Source organism: Halichoerus grypus, chromosome 6 (assembly GCF_964656455.1).
Source record: "Halichoerus grypus chromosome 6, mHalGry1.hap1.1, whole genome shotgun sequence".
NCBI lineage: Eukaryota > Metazoa > Chordata > Mammalia > Carnivora > Phocidae > Halichoerus > Halichoerus grypus.
In genome coordinates, this window is record NC_135717.1 from 75,580,230 (window position 1) to 75,603,770 (window position 23,541).

Here is a 23,541-nt window from a genome sequence, read left to right on the forward strand (position 1 = left end):
AAACTTGTGTTTGTTTTATCTCTGTATATTTGTGTGCACTGAGTCATGATGCAAAATACATTTCTTACCGTGGGTCACAATCAAGAAAGTTTTAAAGTCTTTGCCTTATTGCAAACACTGGCAAAAACTAAAGTCAAATCAAAATTAAATATTAAAAAGTTGAATTCTAGGAAAGCTAACAAAAAAATAGAATTCACTACATTTTATATCTGTGGATTACTTTGAATCAATAAAGAATCCATGGGGGACTGTTAATTCAAATTCAAATTTAAAATTTCTGACACATGAAAAATGAATAGAGTGGGGGAAATATTTGCATTATATAATACAGATTAAAAGTTCTTGTCCTTTGGGCGCCTGGGGGGCTCAGTCGTTAAGCGTCTGCCTTCGGCTCAGGTCATGATCCCGGCGTCCTGGGATCGAGCCCCGCATGGGCTCCCTGCTCCGCGGGAAGCCTGCTTCTCCCTCTCCCACTCACCCTGCTTGTTGTGTTCCCTCTCTTGCTGTCTCTCTCTCTGCTGAAAAATAAATAAAATCTTAAAAAAAAAGTTCATGTCCTTTAAACAAAGAATTCATTTCAGAAAAGGAGAGAGATGGGGTGTTGAAAAGGGAGAAGTAGAGTTAAGCATTGACTTGGGCTTTTTGAAGGCTTATTTCTAGAAGGCCTTTTTATCCCAGGTGTTTCAATACAAGAAAGTGAGTGAGAGTCACAACTTCTGTTCTTCCTACGCTGAACTGCTCTTTTGAGATTGAACAAAACCTTTAATAAAGTATTTTGAATACTACAAAACAAACCCTTCGGAGTTAAAAAAACACATTAGAATTCCATGCATAGCTATATACTGTATGATTCCATTTACATGACATTCTGGAAAAGACAAAAAAAATAAGGTTAGCAATTGCCAGGAAATGGAGATGTGGGGGAGAAGTTAACTACAAAGGGGAACAAGGAGAGTTTGGGGATAATAGAGCTGTTTTATAACGGCATATATTTGTTAAAAGCCAGAACTATACACTAAAAAGAGTAAATTTTTAATATGTAAATTATATCTCCATAAACCTGACTGGGGGGAAAAAAACTCCATGGGTAAATTCAGCGTCCATAAAAAGAAATTCACTCACCTGAGGAAGTAAATGAGCAAACAAACACATAGGTATGTATTTATTTTGACAGCTATCAGAAGTGCAAATTATAACACTGTTTTAACAGTGTTTAAATTTTTTTAACATTTTAACTTTTTTAACTGTTTTTTTTTTAACATTTTAACTGTTTAAAACAGTGATACTGTTTTACTTTTTGCTAATGATTAACAAATTTTAAAAACTGGGGCACCTGGATGGCTCAGTCAGTTAAAGGTCTGCCTTCAGCTCAGGTCATGATCCTGGAGTCCCTGGATTAAGCGCCACGTTGGGCTCCCAGCTCAGCTGGGAGTCTGCTTCTCCCTCTCCCTCTGCTCCTCCTCCCCACTCATGTCCCCTCTCGCTCGCTCGCTCGCTCGCTCACTCTCAAATACATAAATAAATAATCTTAAAAAAAATAACAATGCTGTTGAGGGGGCAATAAAATTGCATTGCTTATTGTGGGCTGCAATGTAAATTGGTAAAATTTGGAGGGAATGCAAGATGATAGTATATAGGAAAAGTCCTAAAATACTGTATCCTGGAATTTTTCTCAATACAGTTTTTTAATAAAGATTTAAAAATTTCCAGATGCATGAAAGATATCCTCTAGTATGTTACCTATAATAGAAAAAAATAGAAATAGCTGAAATGCCCAACATTGGAGCAATAGTGAAAAAATTTGTGGTACATCACACAATGGAATATTTTACATTCATAACAAAAGCTTAAATCCAGAGACAAGTAGAAACATGGAAAATATTTATGATTAAATGGACAACAAAATATAAATAGCAAGCATACCATGTTTGTAACTTTAAATGATCTGTGTGTACCTGGAAGACAAAAATCCTCACATGCAGTTGTTGTGCTAAAGTGATGTATTATAGATGATATTTAAGTTTTAAAAATTCATTTGCTCTTATATATTGCCATTTCAATAATAAAGAACTCTCAATACCTTCAAGATTGAAAGAAATGAATGTGGGGAAGAAAAGAAATCCCAGAGATTATCATATTACAATGTAGAATGTTGTTTTCTTGGCCCTAGAAACCAGAGAAATCATGAGAGTCATAATTATATTGAATAAGTTCAAGCTGTATGGATTTTTGTTCATTCTTGTTATTAGCTGTCAGTTTTGGTAAATTCCTTGCTTATGGCAAGCAGTTTGTAAATATCTGTTAACTAACTGGCTAATTAGGTCTTTTAGTTGTTTTTCACAATCTCAATCCTAGAAAAACCTGAATATATCTCTGAAGAAGCATCAGAAATCTTAGTACAAATAATACTTTCTCCTTATCTGTATATCATAAGAGGACTTTAATTTTTCTAGCATAGGGAACACATCTTTGGGACTCCCCCCGCCCCATTAAAATAATTATAAGATCACTTTAAGGAGTGTTTGGCTGGTTCAGTTGGTAGAGCATGCAAGTCTTGATCTTGGGGTTGTGAGTTCGAGCCCCACGTTGGGTGTAGAGATTACTTAAAAAAATTAAAAAGAATTATAAGCTAATTTTAAGTAGGTTACAGCTCTGAAGAGAAAGACAAGGTGTGGCACGGACAGAGTTCTGGAGAAATTTTCTTAGAAATTTGCCTAATGTAGATGTTTAAATGATGAAGCTGTTTTATTTGAGGTGGGAAGGAGAGTGGGGGCAAAAAGAAAACTAACAACTTAGAAAACCTGCTCTTTCGGGGCGCCTGGGTGATTCAGTCGGTTAAGCGTCTGCCTTTGGCTCGGGTTGTGATCCCGGGGTCCTGGGATGGAGTCCCACATCAAGTCCAGCATTGGGCTCCAAGCGGGGAGTCTTCTTCTCCCTCTGCCCCTCCCCCTGCTCAAGCTTTCGCGCTCTCTCTCTTTCAAATAAATAAATAAAATCTTTAAAAAAAAAAAAGAAAGGGGCAGCTGGGTGGCTCAGATGGTTAAGCATCTGCCTTCGGCTTGGGTCATGATCCCAGGGTCCTGGGATTGAGCTCTGCATTAGGGTCTCTGCTTGGGTGGGGGGGAGCTGCTTCTCCCTCTCCCTCTGCTATTCCCCCTGCTTGTGCTCTCTCGCTCTCTCTGTCAAATAAATAAAATGTTTAAAAAAAGAAAGGAAGGAAGAAAGGAAGAAAGAAAGAAAACAAGCCTGCTCTTTCTCTTCTAGGCTCTAGCATTTTCAGACCAAATGGCCTAGTATATCTGCATCCCCACCTTAAACTTTGGTTTGCTGTGTAACCTGAAGATAGACATTTAGTGTCTCTGTGCCTCATTTCCATCATCCTTAAGGGGAATGAAAATTTTTGTCTCTTCCTTTTCCAAAGGCAGGTTGGGTGGAAAATTTAGATTGCATGCATATTTATGTACCCCTTCTGCTCTTTTTCCTAAGGGTGTCTGCATTTTCTGATAAGCCTTCCACAGACAGGACATCAGGACACAGGTGGAGGATAGAGATATGAGGGAAACCTCCATAAACAAAACTCTGTGTGTGTGTGTGTGTGTGTGTGTGTGTGCGTGCGTGTGAAAGGGAAGGAGGGAGGGAGAGAGAGATTGTACTTGAGTCAAGTCAGAAGCAATAATCTTTGGACTAAACAAGGAATCAACGTGTTGAATTAACTCTACAGAGATAATAATTTTCATTTTTAGGGAAAGAACATTAGTATGTGTTAAGCACATACTCCAGGCCACTGCTTTCATGTACATTATTTCCATCATCCCTCAACAACTCTGTGAAATGAGCATTATTTTTCCCATTTTTCTAATTTAGAGGGAATTGTTGCAATTCAGAGACATTAATATAACCAGGGTTTTATGCAGAAAAGTGGGGATTTGAGCTCATTTTGCTCTCATGACAAAACCTACACTCTTATGTCTCCATGTCAGACAGACGTGGGTTAAGATTCTGAGTATGGGTGGCACTCATTAGCTGTGTGACCTTGGGCAAGTTTTTTAACATCTCTGAAGTTCGATTACCTTATATTAAAATAGGTATAATAATGACACAAAATGAGTTTCTTAAGAAGGTTAGCTCATACCTTTGGGTTTTTTTTATTGTTGCAAACAACAGAGATAGACTTTAGAGCTAACTTTGGGGAACGGTGGAAGAAATTTATTGGAAGAAGATGAATTAGCTAATATAATTGAATGAAAAGTATATTACCAGATCTTGCAAAGGAGGAAGACCAGGGCAGCTAAGGGGATCTAGAGAGTAGAGAGAGAACCAGTTTCCTTCTTCAGGATATTCACAACAGGATGTATCATCTCAGGTTATTTTCAGTTCTTGTGTCTTTCTGCTTAACACTGAAATTCTAGGAAGAGAAGTCAGCCTGGCCTTGGCTGGGCCGGATGCTGTCTGCCTCACAGGTGGAGAACAGGATGCCTTGGCTGACATGCCCACAGGCCTGCATGCAGCTGGGAAAGGCAGTCCCCACAGAAGGTGTAGGTGCTGTTCCCCGGCGAGAGGGCCTGGGTGCTGAGCAGGCACAAGTCGGTGATGTCCACCACCGAACTGATACATCGAGCATCCCAAGGCCCGGCACAAACGAACAGCTCTGTGAATGCTTGCTGCTGGTGTTCCCACATCACTTTCTGTAAGACAGCAGTTCCCGGTCAGCAAAGTGCGGTGTAACAGTACATCTCGGAATCCTACCTCAGTGTTCTCTGTATGTGTGCTATGTTATGCTACCCGTAGAAGATGGTGTCTGACCAGTACCCTGGGGTGAACTGACGAGGCGCTCCTGCGGGAGGAGGCTGCATGGGAGGCTCTGGCCACTGCTGGTCCTACTGGGCAGCCGTGAGAGCTGAGGGTGTCACTGTGTGGCACGCGTTAGTGACACACCAGTAGCCAAGCTCAAGGTTATATAATAGAGCTTTCAGGCTACCTGCCATTACCTAGTCTCAACTCAGCTTGCACCCACTTTCCTCCTCCCAAATTTTTAATGAGGCTTCCCAGTAGGCAGGCAGGAGGTGAAGTCGATAGTGGTGACCCTCAGCCATCTTCTGTCCCCACTCCTTCCTTAGGGCTTTCACTGTCAGGAATTCAAGATTTGCAGAAAATGAAAGTAACTTCTCTTCTAGATAAGGTTAGGGCTATCTGGCCCAAGGGGCCTAAACTGTCTTAGAGATTATATTTTGCTGAAGCCAATGATTTTGCCATGATATACTCTCTGAGGCATGCTGCAGCTCTATTTGCATGCTGCACATAGGCTGGGCTTCCAAGCAGGACGAAACATTGGCAGTACTGAAGACGGGTGATAGTGGAATTGACCAGAGGACTCAAAGACCATGTAAAGTCAAAAACATGTGGATGCTCTTCTCATTCCTTTTCTCTTTTTTTTGGTGGTGGTGGGGGCTGTTGTTTTTAAATTGTTTTTATTTTTTCATTACAAAAGTATGTTCCATAGTCCATTCTTTCCCAAAATGAAAAAGCACAAATAAGCAAAAAGTAGAGACGCTCATACCCTACTCATCCCTCTCTTCACCTAGATGTTAACATGTTAATATTCATCCTTTCAAATTTCCTTTCTTTTTAACCCTCCAATCTACCCCCCCACACACAATAGGCAGTGAGGTGCTTCTGAAAAGCTCTGGCAAAGGCTGGGGGCGGGGGCAGTGTCTCTGCTTCTTCTCATCATGTAGGCGCTGGCAAAAGTGGGAAAGGAGCCTCACCTCTTGGAATGCCTTTTTCTATTCCTCTCTTTTGAGAGACCACTCAAATAACCCTGCCTCCCTAAGACTTTCCCTGATCTCTTAGATGGAAACCTTCACAGTATCACAAGATAGCACTTTCCACCAAGACCCTTTTCTATCTCTCACTTTTCCTGCTCTTTTGTCAGCAACTTGAGGTCAGACCCTATGTCTACTTGATCTCAGAATGCTCTCAGCACCAACAAGTACTTTGCCCATAACAGGCACCCATGATGACTGAATGAAAAAGAATCAGAGGCTTCAATCATACAGAACTTCAATGATCTCAAGTGGGAGCAAAGAGGACTTGGGATCCTGTATATGCCTTCAGTAGGCACTGGACAAAGGAAGGTTTGACATCTTTTCCTTCTCTGTAAAAGGCTGATCCAGTTTGGATGTGTTCTCTTAAATCTAAAAATACCAGTTTGTATACCAGCAGTTTCAAGTTTGTTGGTTCCATTCTGAGACTTTCTCAGGGCATCTTCTATCATTATTCCACTTCCTAAATGTGCAGTATCATATGGTATCTCCCCTCTTCTCTCTTTTTCTCAATTCCTTTTTCTCTGTTCTTTTCTCTTTCACAAATCGAAAAGAGCTGTGTAAAATAAGTCATATTCAAATATAACCCAGTTGGACTGAACTTGACCTTTATCTTATGGAATATTGTAACTGATGTTTTTATTTTTAAGGGCAATGTGAGCAGTAGAGGAAGGTAGAATTGTAAAGGCAGCTTCTTTCCCTCCTCACTACAAAAGGAACCAATCACAAGGGTGAATTTGTTTCAGTTCTGTAGATATGTAAATTTAGTCCTGTCTGATAGTGGGCACATAAACTAAGGCCTGTGTTCAAAAAAAAGTCTTGCAGGACAGATATATATATATATCCGTGTATATATATATGTCCGTGTGTGTGTGTGTGTGTGTGTGTGTGTGTGTGTATAATATCTGTGTATGTGTGTGTATATATATATATATATATATACATTTAGATTTTTGGTAAATTTTTCTTAGATGTGGCTGCATATGAAGAAATAAGTCCAGAAAAATCCTGTTAGCAATATTTGCTGTGTTTCTAGAGACTTTTGAGAACTTGGGCTGAGTTGGATTAGGGAAGAGTCTTCTCACATTAGGACTCTAGGAAACTCTATTTTGATGATGATTATTACAATGTGGTAATCATAGATGTTATTTTGCGGCAACTTCGGTGATTAGAGATTTCTTCTATAGATTATGTTGGCTTTAGTTTGCTTATACTTAGAATTTCTGACTGTAGAATGTACATACCAACGAGTTGGGCAAACACTTAATTTTTTGATATTGTATTATGGAAAATTGATGCAAAAATAGATTTGCAATTTTTTCAAGTTGCATTTAAACTTTTTCCGGCATGGTGAAACTTGCAAATCGAGAATGTTAGACAGATTTAATTAGTTAAAAGATTTCTAACCTTTTTTAACTTCACTATGAAATGTTAGCCTAGGGATAAACCCCAGAACCAAGGATATCTTCCAGCATCCCAATCCACGATTTCCTTACCTTTTCTCCAGAACACTGGGTTGTGTCAAACCAGTCTTTGGTATAGAAGAGGAGAGGATCAAGGACATCAAGCTTTTCATATCCTCATGTCTTCATAGGTCCATATGACAATGCATGTAGCCCAGGAATCGAAATTGTACCAAACCATCCTCTTCTTCCCTCTTGACTCTCTTATCCTATAGATAGAGAAGAGAGGATTCTGAGCCTGTCCAAGGCATCCTAGGAGACTTTAGCCTACACATAGCTTGGGATTTCCCTGGAGGTACCTTAAAGGTGAACACCTCCAGGAGTCATGATGAACTGAACTAGTAGTAGTAATGGGTGTGATATTTGGAATGCTTGGACTGAGTTCCTTTTTGGACCACAGATTCCATCCACAGCCAATGTTTCAGCCAGCATTTTTCGCTTTGCCAGTGACAGCTGACAAAATCTGATTTAAGTTAAAAAATGGGGAGTATTTATTGTTTCATATAACTGGCTTCCCATGAAACTTGATTCAGGGCTCACAGACGTGACCAGATCCAGCTTTGCCTCTCTCCATTTCTCAACTCCACTCCTTCAGGTTTGCTCCTCTCAGAGGCAAAGTCTACCTCATGGCTGCAGAGGGCTGCCAGCAGCTTCCAGAGCTACCTGCATCCCACTTCAAGTCCAGAGAAGGGTTGTGATCAATTCCAGGCAAACTACACTGAGAATGGGGCAGGGGTAAATTCTTCCATGGGAAATAAGGCTGTTGATGACCGGAGAAAAGGACTTCATGTAGAGGCAACCACAAAACAAAGGCAAAGCCAAGGGACAAGAAGGCTAAGCAGGAGCTGAGAATCATGCTGAGTGGCTCGGCGAGCCACTCAATACTGGAGGATGGGCTGCCGGCTTGGCCCATCTTGGATTTGTCCCCATCACAGAATTGGGTATTGTTGAAGAAACGCAAATGGATTTTAATAGTAGTGAGTACTAATTGGTGACTGATACCCTTTTAAAGCTGAAAAAATTTTTGTGCATGGACTTGTTACCCATTTCAAAGTTATAACGTATAGATTTATGTGTTGTTTTGAGCCTTCTGTTCCACTACCTTTTTAATTGGTTCAGGTAAAATGACCCTGAGTTTGTCTGGGCACTGATCATTTGAGCAGATTCTACTCTGATTTTTCTATCATTTTTTCAGGGATGTGGAGAAGGGTAGTTAAATGGAGGAAAAGGGAAACACTCATTTTGCTATTTAATTTCAGGGCACTTGGAAGGAAAAATACCTATTTACCACTTTGATAGATAAAAATACTCTCTAATAATTAAAACAATGAGATGTTTTTCATCTGCTAAATTGACAAGGATTACAAAAGAAGAGTAATGCCCAGGATTCGTGAGGGTTCAAAGAAATAGCCCTTTCATACCCTGCTGGTGGGAAAGTAACTGGTGTAAACTTCCTGAAAGACAACTTGACAATATATATGAAACATTTAAAAATGTGCATGACCTTTGACCAGGAATTGTATTTCTAGAAATACTAGGAAATAATCATAAGCATATATAAACATTTATATATATGGATAATCCTTGAAGTTACATATAATAATGGAAAATTGGAAATAACCTTAATGACTAAAAAGAAAATCTTGGTTAAATAACTTAAAGTATAGCCACCTAAAGTGCAGCCACTTAAAGTCATGTATTAGAATAAATTTATTGGCATGGGAAAATTTCTAGTCTATTGTTATGAGAAAGTAGACTGCAGAGCAGTTTGATCAAATTGTGTTTAAAAGATACATACAAAAAAGACATACACACATACACAAAGAAAATACAAGAAAAATACATGAAAATAGTAATAGTGATATGCTGTTAAGGGTAATGAGTAATTTTAATTTTTTATACTTTTCTGTATTAAAAATTTTAAATAATTAACATGTATTACTTTTGAAATCAGAAAAATTTTTTTCTTTTTTTTAAAGATTTATTTATTTTAATTTTTAAAAATTTATTTTTATCAACATATAATGTATTATTTGTTTCAGGGGTACAGATCTGTGATTCATCAGTCTTACACAATTCACAGCACTCACCATAGCACATACCCTCCCCAATGTCCATCACCTACCCACCCCATCCCTCCCACTCCAGGAACCGTCAGTTTGTTTCCTGAGATTAAGAGTCTCTTATGGTTTGTCTCCCTCTCTGGTTTCATCTTGTTTCATTTTTTCCTCTCTTCCCCTATGATCCTCTGCCTTGTTTCTCAAATTCCACATATCAATGAGATCATATGATAATTGTCCTTTTCTGATTGACTTATTTCGCTTAGCATACCTTCATTTTGTTGCGAATGGCAAGATTTCATTTTTTGATGGCTGCATAATATTCCATTGTCTATATATACCACATCTTCTTTATCCATTCATCTGCTGATGGACATCTGGGCTCTTTCCATAGTTCGGCTATTGTGGACATTGCTGCTATAAACATTGGGGTGCAAGTACAGAATACACCATAATTCTTTTAATGGCCGAATTATGGATTGATATTATTCCCCCATTGTTTGGTACATGTCCAGTTGTTTCTGGATACCTTCCATTTTCCCACCTTCCTCCCCAATACATATGCCCATCTCCCCCACCCTACCCTCTCCCAGAAGTCAGCCCAGTGCTCTTCCTCCTACTCTAGAGGACAGGCTTTCCAACATGAGCTTGCAATTAGACTGGGGATGGAATCCTGTCACACACTTTTTTTTTTTTAAGCTTTTATTTATTTATTTGACAGAGAGAGAGGGAACACAAGCAGGGGGAGTGGGAGAGGGAGAAGCAGGCTTCCCGCTGAGCAGGGAGCCCTATGCGGGGCTCGATCCCAGGACCCTGGGATCATGACCTGAGCCAAAGGCAGACGCTTAACAACTGAGCCACCCAGGCGCCCCTGTCACACACTTTTTGAGGAGTTCAGTTTGATCCATCCCTCACCAAGTGGATCTGATGTTTATCACCCTCTCCACTCAGTGAGTACAGGCTTTGTGTGTGATCCATCAGGATAACCCCACACGACCTGACAGTCCTTTGCTCATAGTAGGTGCCCACTATGATGTTAGAGTGCATAAATGAAACACTTAGATAAACAGAGGCATTTTCGAGCTCTCTGGGGATAAGAAAAGACAGGAGAGCAGTGGGAGTGAAAATTAACTGGACTGACTAGTTCTGGGCCAGGCAAAGAGCGAGTCAGAAGTATTGGCTTCGGAATTACCATGCTTAGGCTTCTTAATCGGCATTAAAAGTTTGCTGGCTCCCACATGATTTTGCCAGCCTGTCCACCCCTATGAGGATTTCTGCAGTTTAAAAAGAATGAGATCATTAGCCCAGCTTATATTTTCAGGGCTGTGTTACAAGTGTCAGCGGAGCAGGATACTTGACCGAATAGCAGCTAGGAAACTTCCCTGAATCCGTGAGCAGCAGACCAGCGCATGGAAATCCCTTCCTCAGGGGCATGGGGCTGGTTCTATCTCCAGGTACTTTAGGTGGGGGGGGTGGGGGGGAAGCAGTTTTTGTTGCCCTTTGCTATTGAATTTACCAGGTGTGTCAAAGGCATAATCTCAGAGACAGAATATAAACAACAAGCCAGTAGAAAGAAATGCAGAGTGCTTCTCACTCTTTGTAGAAGCCCTCCTTGACTTGTTTTCTGCGCACTGTCAGCACTGGTGCCATTCTCCCTGGATTCCACAGTGGGGGTTTTGCAGTTATTTGTTCCCATGTTGCTTATAATTGTTCTGTACTGGTTATATGTGAAAAGATTGTGTTCACTCAGGGAGCAGGGATTTCAGTGGGAAAAATGGACGACTTGGAAAACCAGACTTCATTATTTACCAGCCTTGTTACCATAACTAAACTGGTCAGCCTTTCTGAGCTGTAGTTTTCTTCCTCACTGCAGACAAACTGCTCCTAACCCTCCTGACATGGTTATTTTGAGGCTGAAATGATATTATAGGTATAGACATGTAAAAAATGATATAAGTGTATGATATTATCTTTTGTATGGAATGCTGTAGGTTCTTAAGAAATAGGAGATAGTATTGCACTATGGGGTTGTGAAGATAGAAACCACAGTTAGACCTCAACTGTGTGTACATGGGCAAATCAGCTTCTCTAAGGCTCACTTTCTCTCCATAAAACAGGAATAATAATAGTACTTCATAGAGTTCATGTGATGGTGAAATGAAATGATAACATGCAGAGCACTTCCCAATAGTACTGAGCACATAGTAAGCATTTAATGAATGTAAGCATTTACAGCTGCTGATGCTGCTGTAAATGAATGAGGTAACTATATTAATAAAAATGGCATATTGGGGCAGAAACTCAGGGTTATGGCACTGAGTAGAAATGGGAGCTCTATAAGCTAGCAGCTTCTGTTAATCAACCTGGGGAGACTTCATGGAGAAACTGGACTTTCTAGAACTCACTGAATAATAGTTGGAAGATGAACTGGGGTGTGCGTGTGGGAGTGGAGCTATTAGAAAAGTATCCCCAACACCTCATATAATTTGAAAGAAGGCTGAGTGGATGTAGGGTAAGCAGATGATGGAAGGCTGAAAAGTTCTGAAAAATAAAGGTGGAGTTGGTCTGAAGTTTGGTGGCCAAAAGATAGGCCTAGCTGCTGGTATAAAGCTCTAAAATAGAGCGGACTAGGCCCCCAAGGGATGTTTTCAAAGTCTTGAATTTGACATGTAGTGTGTCTAAAAGCATAATTGGCCATGAATAGTGAATGGTATGCCAGATACTTCAGATAGTACTTCAGCGACTCTAATGAGGACTGCCCAGCGAGCTTTGTTGCTAAAGGCAGGGATTCTGGAGGTTCAACAGGTGTAGTAATCATGAATTGAAACTTTGATACTGTGGAGGAAGAGAGAAGGAAGAAGAAAAGGTGACTCTTGGAGGAGTAGAAATTATGAGATATTTGTAGGGGGGAGTAGAGAGCTGGGGTGTTCTCCACACATAAGAAGAATGCTTTGCTTTAAGAGAGGATATTACAAAGAATATTGAATTTGTCTTTACAAAAGATGGGGTTTATACTGTCTGTATAAAGAATTTGGTGTCAGGGGCACCTGGGTGGCTCAGTCGTTAAGCGTCTGCCTTCAGCTCAGGTCATGATCCCAGGGTCCTGGGTTCGAGCCCCACATCAGGCTCCCTGCTCAGCGGGAAGCCTGCTTCTCCCTCTCCCACTCCCCCTGCTTGTGTTCCCTCTCTCGCTGTGTCTCTCTCTGTCAAATAAATAAATAAAATCTTAAAAAAAAAAAAAAAAGAATTTGGTGTCAGAAAGTCTACTTTCAACCAACGTTCTTTAAGATGGGGAAGAATGCCGAAAATTGAAGAATATATGTAAATATTGCTAATCCCCGCAAAGGATTGTAGGATCACAAAATATGAAAAGGACCATCAGAGATCACTTCTAGTCCAATATTGTCATTGGATTAGATGAGGAAACTGAGGCCGAGAGATACAGAGTAACTTACCCAAAGTCACACATATATATCTGGTTCAATTCTCTCCATATCTTGTTTAGCTCTCTAACCCCAAAATTTGAGGAGCCCCTAATCTCTTTGTTTCCCGCTGGATAAAATGAGGAAGAAAATTTTGGTTTTGTTTTGTGACGGCTTCTGAGGGCAACAAACAAGTTCCCTTTAAACGCATCCTCTCTTCTCTCCATCTGGCAGGTTTGATATGCCCACCGTGTTTTTCCATTGGCCATTTTGTGTGGTTCCTTGCGCCCTTCCAAGATTCCCAACCAATCAACTCCTCCCTTTCTCACTTGAGCTGGGCTTTGAGGAATGTACCATATGGACCGTGCGGGGGGGGTAGAGATGAGGAAGGGAGTGGCGGCAGCCCATTTCTTTACCTTTTGCATATAACCTTGAGATTCTGGCAAAGTCTGAGCCTGCAGGTAGCAACAGCAACCCTGAGGACGGGAACCACGTGCCAGTTTCAGAGGCGCACTTAGATCTGTCGCCCCCGAGGCTGGGGTCCTATGGTCAGAGCTGAAGGGCCGCAGCCCCCGCCCTCCCATGTGCCCGCCCAGCCACCGGCGGCCGCGCCGCTGCTTCAGCTGCCGCCGCTGCTGTTGCCCGCGCGGAAGCTGCGGCTGGCGCGCTGGGGCTGCAGTGGTGCGAGCCCGGAGCGGGGCTCGGCGGCCCAGGCCGGCCAGGGGACGCCGGCACCGGGGGACACACCAGCATGAGGCGGAGGTGAGGACCGGGCTTCGGGACCTAGACCGGCCCTAACCGTTGGGGGGGGGGGGGCGCATCCCACCCGCGCCCTGAGCGCAGAGTTTCCGGGGCCCCCTGGGGGCGGCTTTAGAGCCGGCGATTGCCGCGACCAGACCTGTGGCTGAAGACCTCCCCGCGGGGAGCCCGGAGGGCTCGGGACCCGCCGTAGTCGCTTGGCGCCTCCTTCTGGCGGCCCCTTCGAGCCCTTTCTCCCTAGCGGGGCGGCGGAGCGGACGGGGAAGCCCCTCCTCGCGCTCCCCCAGCCCTCCCGGCCCTTGTCCTTGACCTCCAGGAGTTGGATGTTCGGTCAAGTGCGGCCGCGCGTGCCCCGGAGTTCCAGGGGAGGCTGGCAGTGGGGGAAGCCAGAGGAGCGAGGAGGCTTCCAGCGTCTTGTGGGAGTGGGAGGGAGAGTGGCTGGGACTGAGTGTTCTGGGGAAATTTTGGGGGCGGGGGCGAAGATCTCTTATCTTAGCCGGGGTCGGGAGGCCTAGGGATGGGGTGCGTACTGCCCTGCCGTTCCAACCCAGCCTCCGGGCCATTGGCTTTGCACTCGAGCTGGGGTATGGGGCTCCTCTGTTGCACCGTGGCCAGGCGAGCGCCGGCCTCCGGAGATAGGTCCTGTCTTGATATCTTTCATTTGGAGTCTAGCAGGGGCTGAGTGTGGGTTGGTCGCTCTGGGCAGGTGGCCACGAGAACCATGAAGTGCTTTCTGCTTTTATTTTCTTCGGGTCGTGTTGGACTAGGTGAGATGATGGCAGCCCCATACGTCACTTACCTACGAGCCAGCCCCCCTTGCCTAAATGCCTTACAAGGTGATGGTGCGCTTGGAGGTCTGTGTGGTGCACTGTAAATTCCTAGTTTAAAAACCACCTCGAGGAGCCCTTACACACATCCGAGGCTCGCCTTGTGTTAAGCAGAAAGCCATACGTAGTGATAGACTTTGCAGGTTCTGGCCTGGATGGTAAACTTGTCATCACAATTGTTTGTTAGGCCCCTCAGGCAAGGCCTCTGCCTCATCCCATTAGGGGGCATGGATTAGCCCTATGTCTTGGTTGGTTTTTCTCCAAAGGTTTAATTCAGGGAAAGCGTCTCCAACAATGCATGCCGATCACAGTTACGTTCTTTTAATGTTGGTGTTTAACACAGACATTAATTAAGGTTAACCTCAAGTGCGTTGATGCAGAGAATTGTGAAGTGTCTTTTTTAAATAAGGCTTGTTACTTTTTTCTTTTTTAGTGGGTTGTAGATGGAGAGAATGGCATTTAAACATCAGAACATCGGTGTGTATTTGGTCCCATCTGACAGTTTGCTATGTAGACAGTCATTTAGGATGATGACTTGTACCCCAAGGGTGAGAATGAGTTGGGTTTTATAGTGAGAAAGAGATCTTATTTTGCATTGCTGCTGCCAGCAGGAAGGCTTTGCCCTCTCATTACCTGGCCACACAGATGCCAATTCATTATTGTGGTTGCTTTCTCCCGTGAGCACATCTGTAAAGAGCCTTAAAGAGGATATTATAAATTCTGTATTTGATTGTCAAATGTACTCTCAGATCAGAAATTTGGCTCAGGTTGTTTTAGCCCGAAGTGAATTCTTATTGTGCTCCATGTTTTAAACATTTCTGAACTTTTATGATAGTATATTAAATAACTTCAGTTAATTCCAGAATTATAGGAAAAACATGGTTTGAGTATTTCTCTTGCAAAGAATCTTTAGGAACGTGGACCTGGTTCCTATCCAATTTTACAGACAAGAAACTAGGGTTTGGTGGGACCCTAGGTTGAAGGAGTGAGAGCAGGACTGGCATTCATACCTGGGCTGTCAGATTTCGAAGTGTGTGCTATTTTTTTTTTTTTTAATTTTTTTATTGTTATGTTAATCCCCATACATTACATCATTAGTTTTAGATATAGTGTTCCATGATTCATTGTTTGTGCATAACACCCAGTGCTCCATGCCGAACGTGCCCTCCTCAATACCCATCACCAGGCTAACCCATCCTCCCAACCCCCTCCCCTCTAGAACCCTCAGTTTGTTTTTCAGAGTCCATTGTCTCTCATGGTTCTTCTCCCCCTCCGATTTCCCCCCCTTCATTCTTCCCCTCCTGCTACATTCTTCTTCTTCTTTTTTTCTTTCTTAACATATATTGCATTATTTGTTTCAGAGGTACAGATCTGAGATTCAACAGTCTTGCACAATTCACAGTGCTTACCAGAACACATACCCTCCCCAGTGTCCATCACCCAGTCACCCCATCCCTCCCACCCCACCCCCCACTCCAGCAACCCTCAGTTTGTTTCCTGAGATTAAGAATTCCTCATATCAGTGAGGTCATATGATACATGTCTTTCTCTGTTTGACTTATTTCGCTCAGCATAATACCCTCCAGTTCCATCCACGTCGTTGCAAATGGCAAGATCTCATTCCTTTTGATGGCTGCATAATATCGAAGTGTGTGCTATTAACTCCCAAGCTTTAGTGGTGACTAAAGAGCAGATGTCAGTCCCTAACTCCTGTTGCTGGTCCCTCCCTGGGGCCTTATGAGCTGTGATTGTACTACGGCTTTATTTTTCATTGACGTAAAGTTTTCACACCCTGGACTTTTTCTCGAGCCAGAAGCATTCTTCTAGCCAGGTGGAGGGTCATTACTTTAGAAAAAATATTCAGAGCTGAAAAAGCATGTATATTTGGAGAGTATGAAGTATTTAATAAGACCAGAAGGTGAGAATAGGGACAGAGAGAATTAAGGTGGTTTGTGGACAGGAAATTTGTGATTTTCTAACCCAGGGGATATCTTTAGCACCCAGGCTTTTTAAACTTAGGCTGTGGGTTGAAATTGTAAACCTGGAGACACAGCAGCACTGGGCTAAAATCTGTGTAGTAAGGCTCTCAGTTTCTCCTTTAGATGGCAAAGTTGAAATTCTGATTCCTTTTCAGTCTTTAACTTCTATAAATAATACAGTAAGTTATGGGAACGATGGGGATATTGTTTGGAAATTTACCTAAACTCTTTGTGGACTTCCCCTTCCTTCCGTGCTCTCCTCCCCCATCTTCGGTTCCACTTTTCAGAATTCAGCTCTGATCCTGTAGAGTCAGATGGAATGGTGGAGGGTGTCAGGCTCTGTAATGCTTGGGATATACCAGTGGATAGAACGTCCCTACCCTCGTGGGCTCAGCTGTACATGACTTGCTGTTTTCATGGTTTGGGCTTTAGCTATCTTTGGGTAAGAAGGTTTATCATCAAGAAACTGGGGAGGGAGGACAGGAAAACTATCACCCCAAACCCTACAATTCATTGACTTGTCATTGTGGAGTCAGAATTTCACAGAGAAAACTGCCACAATTTACAAAAAAAAAAAAAAGTGATGATAATCAGATTACAGAAGGGAGAAGTAGGACTGTTGTTTTGTACCTTGCTGAAAGGTAGAAGAAGGGCAGGAGCTTCTGCTAAGTATTAAGTTCTGTGGTAAGAACAACTGGGTCTCCCTGCACCCCTCTTGCAGGGCCTGCTCAGTGTCTATCACAAGAAGGGAGAAGCGAGCATGTCTTGGTGTGTGAATGTAAGCCAGGAAAGGAGTCTTTCTGCATTAGATAAGTCTACAGAGGTCTGTTTGGTTGTATATCCAATGAAGGATCTGGTTTGGTTAACTCCAGAAGGAGAGAGACAGCAAGTGGTTAACTAGTAGCTTTTATTGACTTCTTTACTATTTTAAATAATAACTAAAAGGCAAAGTGAAACTTCGTTTGGTCCCAGCCTTGTCCTCTCTTCTGCCCTGCTTCTTTTCTGTTGCTGATTTAAGTAAAGTATGGAGGAAGCCTCAGTTTGGGGAGGTCTTCCCTATGTCAGTGTTGGAGCTTGAGAAGAGAGGAGGAGCAGAGTAATCATCCAAAGTGAGGATCAAGAGTAGGCAATACTTATAGCTTCTGTAGCCCCTCTGGGTTACCACAACAAACCTTCAGCACAGACTGCTCCCAGCCTACAAAACGCTGACTTCTGAAGGTCCCAACTGCACTCCTCCCTGTCTTCCCCCCCTCGTTTCACCCACCTCCACCACCAAAGCTGCCTTTGATTGAGAATTGTTGGGTTTGTGAGTGGAAAAGGAAAAGAAGTGGGGAAAGTAGCATCATGATGATAATGATGTTAGCACTGGTAGCGGCCTCAGACACTTAGAGACAATTGATTGTGTACAGGCTCTGCATGGATGAACTCATTCAGTCCTCACAGTAGCCCTAGAGGGTAGGTGCTGTTCGGATCCCTGCTTTCTACATGGGGAAGCCAAGGCACAGGGAGCAGTGACTTACTGAGTGTCTCACATAGAAAGTGGTGGAGACGGACTTCAGGCTTAGGCATTTGGTTCCAGATTTGTGCTCTCATGGACCAGTTAAGGGCAGCTGACTTGGGTAGACTTGCACCTAAAAGAGTTTCTCCATCCTGAAGGCCACCTTTCCTCTCTTACAACCTCCCCTCCATTTTCACATTTAACCCCCTCTTTACTTTTAAGTTATCAATGTGAAATGCTATAGGAGAGATGCATTTGGGTTAACTGGTATATTCCTTTAAAATTGGGGTACAGTCAGAGAAGGTAATTCTGAAGCATTTAGAGGGGCCTAGGTGGGCTTCCAAAAAGAGATACCTAGGACAATGTAAAGAGTTTTCAGGGACCCAGGGGCTGGACCATGGGATATAGAAAGAGTATTGATTATAGCGCTGCTCCCAGAAAAGATGAGGAACCCTTTCCTTTCCCTCCTCTACCTTTTTGCTTGGCATGGATTGCTGATTCCCAAGACCTAGAACTTGAGCAAACCCTCTCATTGCCCTAGCTCAACTACTTTATGGATGTTTTTAATTTCATTTTCTTACTTAATTAAATAAACTAGTCTGGGGTCCTAACCATATTTGGAACAGAACCTTTTACCCAGTTTGGTCATAACTGGTCAGGGTCATTTATTTCCCTGTGAAAAAGGAAAAGGGAAGTATTGTGACTAGTGACAAGGACATGTGTCAGTTTGTTTCCAAACAGGTTTTTCTCAAAACCAGACTTGCCGAGGAAGGGGGGAGAAAACTCAACCTTCTGCCTTTGGCATTTTAAGTATCTTTAGACAAGTGAGTCCTGTGGACAGTTACATAGTAATAGCTGTCACTGAGTGTTACTATGGGCCAGATACTGTGCCAAATGCTTTAATATACACACATCATATCTAGTCTTCAGGTAGGTACTGTCACTCCTATTTTATCATAGGAAAACTGTTCCAGAGAGGGTAAGGTCCATAAACCCAGTAAGTTGCAGAGGCTGGATGACTCTAAATCACCTCATTGTAAGGTGAAATGTTGAGGGAGCAAAAGGAACAGAAAATGGGGAAGAAAAAGACAGTATTGGGCAGGGAAAAGAAATTCATGAAACGGCAACATGAATCAGCCCCCAGGATTTACTGTACACCTCAGTGGGCTAGGTGGAGCACCAAGAAGCCCGTGGACCTCAACCACCCTCGGGAAGCCAGGGAACAAAGAAGTTTTAGGTCACACACTAGGACTTGGTTTTAGAATGCATTTATTGAGTAAGTACTATATAATAAAGCAAGTGCCAGGTATTAAAACAATGTCTAGCTACAAGAGGTCACCATATTTCTAGGGCAGGCTGACACAAATCCAGAAAACCATAGTGTAATAAGTGACTTCACTGGCCAGGGAGCCCTGAACATGGAATGGTGAGAAAATTTATACTTACTGGCAAAATATTTTTTCTTGATTCAGTTTTGTTCATTTCATGCACATAAGATTGAGAATTTCTGAAATTTACCCACCCCTGTGGCTATTGTTTCTGGAATGTTTGTGTTTTAGCAAACAGAGGATCTCTTTACAGCTCCTCTCTGAAGACCAGCCCTGCACCTTGGTTGCAGAAAAAGCTGGGGCCACCTCCCTTTCCTGCAGGTTGCCCTCAGACCCATCACTACTGCAGATCTGTTGGGTTTGGTGCGCTTGTCCTTGCATAATCACTGCTTGCTTGGAGGTACAGGTGCTCCAATAGACCAGTATCCCTTGCTAGAGGAGCGTATTGCTGGGCAGTGCCCTTTCCAGGTGTTCTAGCAGGGGTGAGAGCAGTCCTGGGCGTGAAGATGCTTCACCAGTGCTTTGGGAATTAGGTCAGACCATGTTACCACTATGGCTCCTTTCTAACTCGGGACCACATCACTATGCCAACAGTGATCTGGGCACCCAGTGGTAGCCTTGTAGTGATTAGTATTTGGGAGCCCTCCTACTCCTCCATCTTCCTTACGTATCTCCTTGTCATGTGCTATATTTGAAAGCTGATATATTGTGGAAAAGGCCTAATGGGGTTTCTTATTGTTTGATATGCTTAGTGAGATAGTTTTAGTTTGTGTTTTAATCTTTTATAAGACCTTTGGATCACTATGATCAGGTCCATTCAAGTAGAAATTACTTATGTCTCCTGAAAATTGAGTTGACTCAGTTTGGTAATAACACTTAGGATTCCTTCACATGCTGCTAATGAAAAGTTCTCTCTGTCCATGACCAGTGAGCGGCTCCAGAGAAGGTTCATCAGTTTAAAGATATTCCTTGCGTTAAGCAAACTTGATGTATGGAAATTGTATTGACCTCCAAAATATAATAGTGTGTGTCTGTACTTCTTGGCTTTAAATTTAATTCTTCACAGTGAAGGAATTTTGCAACAGGATTCTCTCTGTAGGAATTCAAAATTTTACTTTTTCTGTATACAACTTTTTCAGGCAGTCTGATCTTCCACCATTGGTGGAAATGACTGCATCACTTACCTGCCTGGACACTCTCCATCCCCCAGTATGCGTGCAGCCTCAGAGCCACAGGAGTCACTGGGCTCTGCCTGTACAGGCTCCCAGGTCTGTCATCCCGGCTTGTTGGTGTGACAGACAGACCCAGATGCTGTTATGGGCATCAGTCAGGGCTCATCCTGGCAGTGCCCAGCTGGCCAGCTTTTGCTCATGCGTATTCATTTGCGCACCAGGATTCAGCTGGACCATCTCTGTCTGTGCTGCCTCACTCGGCTCCATGCGCACTTTCCTTTCATGCTTGTCTCCAGGTTATTTCTGCAAGCTTTCATGAGGCCCAAATGATTGGGCAAAGGCGATGGGCAAGAAAATGCAGGGTGAAGTGTAGATTGTTCCCTGCTAGTAGAGTAAAGCGGGCCAAGGGTTTTGGCTAAAAACCTAACTTATATTGAAGTATGGGACAGGTGGGAAAGGAACTAATATATCAGGAGTCTACTTCATAAAAACACTTTATGACATAATCTCCTTTGATCCTTAACAGCAGTTAAGTATATGGTGCCCACTTAACAGGTTGGGAAACATGAGGCTCAGTGAGGTGAGATGACTTGCCTGATATCTCTCAGCTGGCAATTGGTGGAGCTAAATTAGATTAAAAAGACCAAAATGTGGAGTGGTTAAGAACATCAACACTGGAGGGGTGCCCGGGTGGCTCAGTCAGTTAAGTGTTTGCCTTCGGCTCAGGTCATGGTCCCGGGGTCTTGGGGTACTGGGATCGAGCCCCACATCGGGCTCTCTGCTCAGTGGGGAGCTTGCTTCTCCCCTCCCTCTTTCTGCCGCTCTGCCTACTTGTGTTCTCTCTCTCTCTCTCTGTCAAATAAATCTTTTTTTTTTTCAAGATTTATTTATTTATTTGACAGAGAGACACAGCAAGAGAGGGAACACAAGCAGGGGGCGTGGGAGAGGGAAAAGCAGGCTTCCAGCTGAGCAGGGAGCCCGACGTGGGGCTCGATCCCAGGACCCTGGGATCATGACCTGAGCCAAAGGCAGACGCCTAACAACTGAGCCACCCAGGCGCCCCTCAGATAAATAAATCTTAAAAACAAAACAAACAAAAAAAACCATGAGCACTGGAACTAGACTGTTCTGCACCATTTACTAGGGTGCGTGACTTTGGATGTGTACTTTAACTTCCTTGGGCCTCAGTTTCTTCATCTGTGCAGTGGCACAATAATCCTATTTATTTGGTTGTAAGTGTGTAGAATTCTGCCAGGTACCCACTGAGCACCCTACATGTTAGCTAATACTGTTGGTGACTGTTGCTTATGAAACTTGGAGGAGAATACTGAGACACTGGGTTTCTTCTCCAGGGACAGAGCAGGTATGGGTTCATGCTTAATATAAAAGTACCCTCAAGGGTGCCTGGGTGGCTCAGTTGGTTAAGTGTCTGCCTTCGGCTCAGGTCATGATGCCGGAGTCCCCAGATCGAGTCCCACATCGGGCTCCCTGCTCGGCAGGAAGTCTGCTTCTCCCTCTGCCCCTCACCCCACTCTTGTGCTCTCTCTCCTACTCTCTCTCTCAAATAAATAAATAAAATCTTAAAAAAAAAAAAAAAGAGTACCCTCAAATGCCCCTTGCCCTCAACTTCTGCTCTCTACCTTATCACTCTTGGCCTTATCCCTGGCTCTGCATTCTTTTTCTTATTAGCAACTATTTAGGCTTCCTGGAATAAATTGTTCATTAATTTATCATCTGTTGGGCTCTTCCTCCACGTGTTGCACTATACTGGGTAATAGGGCAGGGCACAGGTTTGTAGAAATATATGACCTTACCCTGTTCTTGACGAATGCATCTGCCTCAGAAGATATGGTATAAATGTAAAAGAAGTTTGGGGAAAGAGGAAAGAAAAGCAATGAAATACCAAAGTGGCATAGACAGGTGACCCGGTTGTAAGGACAATAACTACAGTTGACCCTTGAATAGCACAGGTTTGAACTGTATTTTCCTGAAATGTATTTTCCTTATGGTTTTCTTCATAACATTTTCTCTGGCTTACTTTATTCTAAGAATATAGTGCATAATGCATATGACATACAAAGTACATATTAATCAACTGTCTATCAGTAAGGCTTCTGGTCAACAGTAGAACATTAATGGCTAAGTTTTGGGGGAGTCAAAAGTTATACACAGATTTTCAACTGCATGGGGGTTAGCACCCTCAACCCTCCATTTTTCAAGGGCCAACTGTATTACCTTTTGAGAATTTATTATATACCAAGCGTTGGTTTAGATGCTGTGCATGCATCGTCCACCCTGCAAGTTAGGTGGTACTATATCATCCCTGCTTTATAGATGAGGACTCTGAGATAGAATTATCTTGTCTGAGGGCACACAGCACGTGAGTGGGAAGAGCCTGGGGTTTGAACCCTAGTCCACCCTGACTCACTTGGGCCTGTAGACTGTGTCCCAGGTCATTGGTAGGATTGTCTAGGTGCTGGTATGAGCAAAGCTTGCAATTGAGAATGAGCAGGATGCATTCAGGGCAGTGAGGAGGCCAGCCTGACTGGTTGCAGTTGAGTTCAGTGTTTCTGGACTGGTGTGCCATGTTCTGTCTGGGTGTTTGGAGATGAGTAAGACATGTTCCTTGCCCTCTTGGAATCTTACTGTAGCTGGGGAGACAGACACACGCAAATAGATGATTTCAGTGTAGTGTGGTAAGAGCTGTGATGAGGGTAAGTATAGGGTGCTGTGGAAGCAGAGGAAAGGGAACCAGGAAATGCTCCCAGATTCTTGAAAGGTAGGCTTAGCAGCTGAAGGCAAGAAGAGTTTTCTAAAAGGCAGAGAGTGGCATGAACAAAGGCCTGGCCTTTGTGGGCTTTTCTTGCTAAAAGCAAGTTTATTCACCTGGTCTGATGGATGCAATGAGACAATGTGAAGTTTATAGGCAACAGGGAGTTCATCAGAGGTGTTGGAACACAGAGCAACAAACAGCATGGAAACAGTATTTTGTGTCTATAATCTGGTGGAGGCGGGAAAGATGAAAGTCAAGCAAGACCACCTGTGGGAGGAGTCAGCAAACTTTTCTCCATAAAGGGCCAGAAAGTAAATATTTTAGGTTTCAGGGGGCCATGTGGTCTCTGATGCAGCTACTCAGCTGCTATTGTAGTAGGAAAGCAGCTGCACACAATTGGTAAACAAATGGGCATGGCTGTGTGCCAACAAAGCTTTA

The 23,541-nt window shown here is 43.1% G+C and overlaps 1 protein-coding gene across 17 annotated transcripts in view; it reads left to right on the plus strand.

Annotated features, from left to right (window-relative positions):
• Positions 1 to 23,541, plus strand: part of MICAL3 (microtubule associated monooxygenase, calponin and LIM domain containing 3) — a 270,467-nt gene that overhangs the window by 51,946 nt on the left and 194,980 nt on the right. For 3 of the 17 annotated variants that reach the window (XM_078075386.1, XM_078075387.1, XM_078075385.1), the window contains exon 1: positions 13,355 to 13,529. The exons of the other annotated variants lie outside the window; for them this stretch is intronic. The gene's annotated coding sequence lies outside the window, so the exon portion shown is untranslated. Of the gene's footprint in view, positions 1 to 13,354; positions 13,530 to 23,541 lie in introns of those variants that run through there. 17 annotated transcript variants of the gene reach the window in all.